Source organism: Thalassophryne amazonica, chromosome 4 (assembly GCF_902500255.1).
Source record: "Thalassophryne amazonica chromosome 4, fThaAma1.1, whole genome shotgun sequence".
Classification (NCBI taxonomy): domain Eukaryota; kingdom Metazoa; phylum Chordata; class Actinopteri; order Batrachoidiformes; family Batrachoididae; genus Thalassophryne; species Thalassophryne amazonica.
In genome coordinates this window covers 35,017,011-35,025,783 of record NC_047106.1, presented here as the reverse complement: position 1 = coordinate 35,025,783, position 8,773 = coordinate 35,017,011, and the positions used below count along the sequence as shown (strand labels likewise).

General features: G+C 44.2%; 1 pseudogene; it reads left to right on the top strand.

Annotated features, from left to right (window-relative positions):
- Window positions 1-2,256: 2,256 nt before the first annotated feature.
- LOC117509141 lies at window positions 2,257-3,582 on the top strand (annotated as a pseudogene).
- The last annotated feature ends 5,191 nt before the right edge of the window (window positions 3,583-8,773 follow it).

The following is an 8,773-nucleotide window of genomic DNA, read 5'->3' as shown; positions in this document are numbered from 1 at the left end:
GACTCACCTCATGATTTCTTCCTTCGCAGACTCGGTTTGTCGCGGCCGCCTGGGGGGGTGTCGGCGGGGTCCCTGGGTCCAAACTGCTGTGGCTCCGGACCGTTTTGCGCTGCTGAGAGCGCGCCGTGTTTCCACCTCACCAGACCGCGGACTTTTTGGGTTGTTTATCACTCCACTCACTATTATGTTTATTAAATTCTGTTACCTTTTGAACCGTGCTCTGCTTATTTTATGCTGGGTCCTGTCAAACGCTGGGTCGGTGCTCCGACCGCGTCCGACACATAACAGTAGTCTCTGGCTATTTAACAATGACCCAGCGGCAGCAGAGTCGGTACCGTGCCGGGAATACGGCAGCAGACGTTGGAAGTTATCCGGAATCAGTTGCGGGTGCTCTCCGCCCGGGTTGTGCGTGTCGGTGAACCTAAAATTGAATAATAGTTTGAACTCTCTTGCAGCCGTGTTCCTGTGGTGTTGTCTTATCTATGGGATTGGTGTAAAGTGTGATCAGCGACGGCTTCGCTTCACACTCCAACCAGATAAGAGGTTAGACAGGAGCTGCATGAGTGTGTGATTGGAGGGTGAGCGCGCACGGCGGAGTTCTGCAGCACGGGTCGCTTTGCGTCCTGCTGTTACAGATGTAGCCCCGTCTCCCCGGGTGAAGATAGCTACTACGTCTGTTGTATCAGCTCCGGACTTATTAGTTAAATCACACTTTAGCTGTATGCTACACGTAGCTGCTCACAATTAAAGCACCGTGTGTTGAGTTTACTCGGTTGCCACAGGGCTTTTTATTTTTAGCACTCTGGCTCCCCCTGCTGGTGACTGAGCCACATTACCATCACAGCTCTTAAGGTAGAACCTAAATGTTCCATTTGTTGAGCTTGACGGTATAAGTCATTTATGAGTTAGTTTCTTGTTGGTTTATTAATTGTGTGGTTTTATATGTGTGATTCAAACTGTTTTTGTGGGTTTTAAGCACTGTCAGTGGTCTGGTGGCGTGAAAATACAGGCTGTCTGGAGCATAGTTGGACCCAGGTGACTTTATGTTTGTCTGTTAGTCTTTCTTTTTTATTTCTTTTGGTTTCATCTCCCAGGGTTTGATGGGACGGTCCTCTGGGGGATGATGGGGGGGTAATTGGGTTGTTTTTTCTTTTTCTCTTTTTTTTTTGTTTTTGTTTTTGTTGTTCCCTCTCTTCTCCTGTGGCCCCAGCCGTTTGAGCCGTACGTTGTCGGCGTTGCTGGGGTGGGGCAGTTCGGTTATGCTGGGCGTTTCCCAGATGACCTCTGCACCCGGGGGGGGGGGGGGGTTTGGGGTGTTTTTTATTTTTTGTTAATTCCCTGTTCCACCTCCGGCTTCAGCTCGCCTTTGAGCCATACGCCATCGGCGTAGCTGAGGTTTGGGGCAGTGGAATATACCCGCAGCTGGTGGCTGGTTTAAAAGTCGGAGGGGTGGCGCCGTTTTGTGCCATACGCCATTACCGCTGTTCCACTCCTCCCGGTTGACTTTTGAGGTATAGTCATGGTTGGTAACACTGGACATACTTCCAGTTTCCCCTGCGCTGAGGGGGTGGGGTTGGGGTTGTTGTTTTGTTTGTTTGTTTTTTTCCCCCAGTTTCCGCCCTCAGGGTGTGACTATAGTGTCCTCTGGGGGGGAAATGACTGTTGGACCATCTAGCCGTAGATGGCCGGGGCTAGGTCTGTTGTTAGTCATGGGGGGTGTCTCCTGGGGTTTTTGATGGAACGGTCCTCTGGGAGGCGCTGGAAACCCCCATAACTGACTTTGGATCTCAGATGGACCTCGGCTGTGGTTATTACTCCTGGAGCTGGCGGAGATGTCCTCTGGGGGGTGTTGGTCCCTACATGTCGTCCGGGGGGGGGGGGGGGGGGGGGGGGGGGGTTAGATTCCTTTTTTTTTTTTTGGCAGGGTTAAGTTTGGGTTGTTGTTTTTTTTTTTCTTATCTCCTCCTCCCAGAGTTTGATGGGACGGTCCTCTGGGGGGGGGGGGGGGGGGGGGGGGTCAGAATGGTTGTTTGTGTTTTTCTTTTTTTTTTCCTTCCTCCCAGTTTGCACCCCTGGGGTTGGTTATGGTGTCCTCTGGGGGGTTAGAATAGTTGTTTGTGTTTTTCTTTTTGTTTTGTGACTAGGCAGACTCTGAACATGGTCGAAAGAAGGCTGAATGCACAGGTTTAAGAACTCCTGGCCAAATCTGTGCAAAGTGAATGACAGAAGCAAGAGTTGACAGAAACGAATGCAAAGATGCAGTCAGAGGTGGAGACGCTAACAGGTCTGCTAAATGAAGCAGTAGGCAAGACCATCAAATTTAACAAAAGATATCTCTGCACTGGAGTGTCAGCTGCAGGTCATTCAGGATCTGCTCCAAGAGGAAATCCAGTAGACACCTTCCTTCTCCATCTGCCTAGGGTAGATGGAGGATGAGGGGTATATTTGCGGGAGAAGCTGCAAAAAGAGAACGAGAGCAAGAAGACTGTAGAGAAGTACGTCTTTGCTCTCTAGACTCAGCTGGCTGAAAGAAAGACAAAGGCAGGATAGAACGCCTTGTCAGTAGAGGGGGCTGAAGAGGGCCTCAAGGAGTCCAATGGGAATTTGGACGGTGTTCAGCGGCAGCTGGAGTAGAAAAGTTCAGCCTATGGACAAACTGGATAAGATAGAGATCCGTTTGCAGCAAGAGAAATGGATGACCTCTTGGTGGACCAGGACCACCTTCGGTAGATCGTCTCCAATCTGGAGAGGAAGCAAAAAAAAGTCTGACCAGATGTGGGCCAAAGAGAAATGTATTGCTACTCTATATGCAGAGGAGTATGATCGTGCCGAAGCGGAAGCCAGGGAGAAGGAGACAAAAGTGTTGACCCTGGCAAGAGAGTTAAAGACTCTTACAGACCTGAAAGATGAACTTGACCGATTTAATAAAGTGCTCAAGACCGAGACGGATGACGTCGGAAAGAGTTCATAGTTTGGAGAGGTCCAAGCGTGCCATGGAGCAGCGACTGGAGGAGATGAAGATTCAGCTGGAGGATGTATATAGGTAATGTGTCCAGGCCCACTCTGCCAAGAAGAAATGGGAGCTGGATCTGGGAGGGCTTGAAGGCCATCTTGAAGATGCTACTGAAAATCGCGATAATGTCTTACTGCAGGCCCGAATGAAAGACCAGATGAAAGGACTGGAAGAGCTGTGAATGTTCGGGGATGAAGCTGTTACTGATGCTAAAGACAGTGATAAGAAGCTTAAAGCCATGGAGGGAGACATGTTACACATCCAGGAGGAGCTGTCTACTGCAGACAGGCTCAGGGAGTGAAAGGATGAGCTCCAAGATGAGATCTATAGTCTCAACACAGAGTTCCCTGTTGGCAGAGAAGAGATGGCTGGAAGCTCGTATCATCCAGCTGAAGGAAAAACTAGAGGAGGAGAAGCTCAACATTGAGAGGGTCAATGACCGCATGATGAGATTCACATGAGGTTGAGCAGCTGACGACAGAGCTGTCTTCAGAGTGCAGTAACGCTCAGCTCTTGGAGACAGGCTTTCCCAGCTGGATCGTCAGCACACGGAGCTGAGACTGAAGCTGCAGGAGGTGTTTTTTGCTCCCAGCCAACATTCCAGCCATGGTCCCTGGAGGGGGGTGTTTTTCCTGGCCCAGGTTCGTGTGGTCGCCGGGAGGCTTCCCGTGAGGGTGGGGTACTGTTGTGGGCTGGGGTGTTTGGCTGGCTTTGTTTTTGTTTTCTGTTTCTCCCACCAGGTGGTATGCATTCAGGACTGAGTGGCTGACGTATGGCTGAGTATTAGGACCTCACCCTGAACACCTGAGGCTTGTTATCACGTGCATGTCATCAGGACTCACAGCTGTGGTGTATCTGTCTTGATCAGAGCTTGCTGCACTTAAACCTTGAATGCACAGTGTGTGATTGCCAGAGACTCGACCTTGTGAGCAGACGTGTGAGATCGACGTCAGGAGAACAATCTCACCATTACGGATGCAGAGACCGCTCCAGGTTTGACGCCACAGTCTGTGAAGGAGGATTGGGTGAGGTCTCAAGCTCTTCAGCACACTTCCTGAGGTAATTTGGTTTTGGTGACTTTCATGAAGTAATGACATTGGATTTGGTGTCCCTCACACCTTGTTATATTGAGCTGTTACGCTATGCTAATCGTCTGATCACCTTCTGCTGCAGTGGAGATTTGAACTGAGTTGTTCCGTGCCTGCAGGGTGAGAAGCTGAGTTATATTAAAGCCAGGAAGTGTTTGCTGATTGTGTGCACCTTTGAGCTGTGTCTCTCTGTGTGGAGAGTGTTGGACTCACCTCATGATTTCTTCCTTCGCAGACTCGGTTTGTCACGGCCGCCTGGGGGGTGTCAGTGGGGTCCCTGTGTCCGAACTGCTGTGGCTCCGGACCGTTTGCGCTGCTGAGAGCGCGCTGTGTTTCCACCTCACCAGACCGTGGACTTTTTGGGTGGTTTATCACTCCACTCACTATTATGTTTATTAAATTCTGTTACCTTTTGAACCGTGCTCTGCTTATTTTATGCTGGGTCCTGTCAAACGCTGGGTCGGTGCTCCGACCGCGTCCGACACATAACATGTTGCTCTATAAGAAAGCCCTCCATAAAGCTAGGACATCTTACTACTCATGACTAACTGAAGAAAATAAGAACAACCCCAGGTTTCTTTTCAGCACTATAGCCAGGCTGACAAAGAGTCAGAGCTCTATTGAGCTGAGTATTCCTTTAACTTTAACTACTAATGACTTCATGACTTTGCTAATAAAATTCTAACTATTAGAGAAAAAATTACTCATAACCATCCCAAAGACATATCGTTATCTTTGGCTGCTTTCAGTGATGCTGGTATTTGGTTAGACTCTTTCTCTCCGATTGTTCTGAGTTATTTTCATTAGTTACTTACTCCAAACCATCAACATGTCTATTAGACCCCATTCCTACCAGGCTGCTCAAGGAAGCCCTACCATTAATTAATGCTTCGATCTTAAATATGATCAATCTATCTTTATTAGTTGGCTATGTACCACAGGCTTTTAAGGTGGCAGTAATTAAACCATTACTTAAAAAGCCATCACTTGACCCAGCTATCTTAGCTAATTATAGGCCAATCTCCAACCTTCCTTTTCTCTCAAAAATTCTTGAAAGGGTAGTTGTAAAACAGCTAACTGATCATCTGCAGAGGAATGGTCTATTTGAAGAGTTTCAGTCAGGTTTTAGAATCCATCATAGTACAGAAACAGCATTAGTGAAGGTTACAAATGATCTTCTTATGGCCTCAGACAGTGGACTCATCTCTGTGCTTGTTCTGTTAGACCTCAGTGCTGCTTTTGATACTGTTGACCATAAAATTTTATTACAGAGATTAGAGCATGCCATAGCTATTAAAGGCACTGCGCTGCGGTGGTTTGAATCATATTTATCTAATAGATTACAATTTGTTCATGTAAATGGGGAATCTTCTTCACAGACTAAGGTTAATTATGGAGTTCCCCAAGGTTCTGTGCTAGGACCAATTTTATTCACTTTATACATGTTTCCCTTAGGCAGTATTATTAGACAGCATTGCTTAAATTTTCATTGTTACGCAGATGATACCCAGCTTTATCTATCCATGAAGCCAGAGGACACACACCAATTAGCTAAACTGCAGGATTGTCTTAAAGACATAAAGACATGGATGACCTCTAATTTCCTGCTTTTAAACTCAGATAAAGCATGTCTTTTTCCTGGTTCTCTCCCTCAGCCCCAACCAGTCCCAGCAGAAGACTGCCCCTCCCTGAGCCTGGTTCTGTTGGAGGTTTCTTCCTGTTAAAAGGGAGTTTTTCCTTCCCACTGTCGCCAAGTACTTGCTCACAGGGGTCGTTTTGACCGTTGGGGTTTTTACGTAATTATTGTATGGCCTTGCCTTACAATATAAAATGCCTTGGGGCAGCTGTTTGTTGTGATTTGGTGCTATATAAATGAAATTGATTTGATTCGATTTTGATTTGATTTGATTTAAAATAGATCCTTGTCATTTGATATTTTATTAATTTATAAACAACAGAAAAGGGACTTACATTTTTGTGTTCCACTGGTGATTTGATGTCAACAGTTTAACATGAACTTTAAATTGGAGTCCAAAACTGTTCTTGGCATGCGAATCGCATCACTGACACGATTCAATACACACTTCGATACACTACCAGCGATACGATACATACAGCGATACATGACGATACTGATGATACGATGCGATACGATTCACCCTTGTTCCCGATTTGATGCAATTTGATATGTATTTGATGACGATTCAATTCCCCACAATGTGATATGATGCAGTTTGGTGCGATATGATTAGGGATGGGTACTGATAAGATTTTATCTATCAATGCCATTCTCAATTCCGCTTATCGATCCGATTCTTCATTGATTCCCTTATCAATACCTCTTGTGAATTTTCTGTGTACTAAAAGCAGGCTTTACAGGTTTTCTATGTCAACAACATTTTATTGAGTCTTGGGCCCAATCTCAATTCTCTTTTGTTCCCCTTTCCCTTGGCCCTACCCCTACCACTTTAAAACAAGGGGTAAGGCGAAGTGGCATGCCTCTAGCCCTATGAATTGAGACACCCCTCCGCCTTAGGGTGAAACAAAAACTGCCCGTCTCAAACTGCCGTCTTCACTGTTTGTCAACATGGCAACTGAAGTGCAGCTTGTTGCAGTAGCCTGTTTGCTCTTTATATTTTCTCACCTTTCTGCATAAATTCAAAGAAATAGAAGAAGTTGCAGATTTCTTTGATGCATCGCAATCATGTCGGAGAATTTTGTGGTATTAATAATTAATTTAATGAATTCATAATTTATAATAATAACAATAATAATAATAATAATAATAATAATAATAATAATAATGGTATTAATAATCAATTAATTTGTAATTAATTGATGTCAATAATACTAAGAATAATTAATAATTAATAACAGTAACAATTAATATTGTTAACTGATTAATCATTAATTGATTGATAATTAATTAATCAATTAGTAATAAAAATAAATCAACACTTGAACTATATCAGTCTGTGTGGAATGAATGTATACATTATCCAAGTTTCACTTTTTGAATGGAATTACTGAAATAAATCAACTTTTTCATGATATTCTAATTATATGACCAGCACCTGTATGTATGTTATGGGCTGCATCTTGTTCTGTTAACCTTATATTTCTTTTTCAAATTCTCCCATTTTTTGCATCCAGCCATATTTCCTTTAGAAATTTCTTTGACAAATAATAGCAGTCTATTAGGACATCAGGTTATGTGTTACACATATACATGTGTGTGTATATACTTTCCAACTTACTCCCATTGATGAAACTTCTCATTTTCTGCCTGAAAGCTTATTAGGAGACAAGTGTGTTCAGGGCTCCCTGTTTGTTTACAAAATACACACACGTTACAGACCTTGAAATCCAACAGCAGGGATTGATATTATCCATAGATTTATGAACATACAAATTAACGTGCTTATCCTTTATCACGATTTTCTCCATTGTGAGATATAAAAGTTTGTTATCATAGCGTTCATGTGTATTATATGCATTATAACGCCTCAGCACACCAGCGAAGTTACAATATTCGTCAGAACGACAATATACGCAACATGCATCCAGCAGCATACACACTGCTGTCATAGGCAATTGCCTGTAAAGTGTTTTGGCAAGTTATAACTTTCCAAACAGCGTAATTTGTGATGAAAGCCGCTTTCATTTGTGCGGCTCTTTCAGCACCATGTTTGTTTCTGTGAAGACAGCGGTAAGCTCCCCCTACCCCTCCAAACGAGGTGAATCTGGATGCACGCTCCATTTGGAGAGGTTTGTAGCCCTCTGTCTACCCCTCCACCTCGCTCCAAAAAGGGAATTGAGACACCGCTCTGTCTGTCGTGCCCGCGCAAAATGGAGGGGACGGGATAAGAGGAAGGGCCGAGGGGTAGAATTGAGATTCAGCATTAAAGTAAATAAATATGAAATTGGTCACTGGATCCTTGATCTCTGGACAGGAATAAATATCAATAAAATCTGTACATGGTCACTGGATCCTTGATGTACATGATGGATCCTTGATCTCTGGACAGAAATAGAAATAAACAAAATCTGTAGTTTTTTGTCAAAAGCATTTCCTTTCAGATATTAATGACACAAATGTAATTCGAGAGACTCTGAGCTGAGCTCTTCAGCTGGCTGCTGCACGTTAGGAATAAGAATAGCAGATGAGGAGAAAAAAGGCAATTGAACTGATGGTTGAGTTAGTGAAAACACAGAAAGAGAAAGACCAGGCAAGAAATACGGCTTCTAGAAACATATTAGAAAAGAAACTTAAGTCAGTCAATGTGGCTGATATTCCCCAGGAATTCCCTGACCTACAGGAGCCATGCCTGGTAAGAGGACGGAGTGCAGGTGCCCTACTTTGGGAAAATTGTAAAAACGAAAGGAAAGGGGAATAATAGAAAATATGTGATCTCATATTGGTCTGAGGGAGAAACTCTTGATGATGCCATTGACTATGATTTGTCAGTATTTGCCCTAGCTATTGACGTCATTCTGGGGGGACTTAACAATATAATAAGGATGCTGATATAACAATATAATAGTGGCTGATATTCCCCAGGAATTCCCTGATCTACAGGAGCCATGCCTGGTATGAGGACGGAGTGCAGGTGCCCTACTTTGGGAAAATTGTAAAAACGAAAGGGAAGGGGAATAATAATACAATAACATG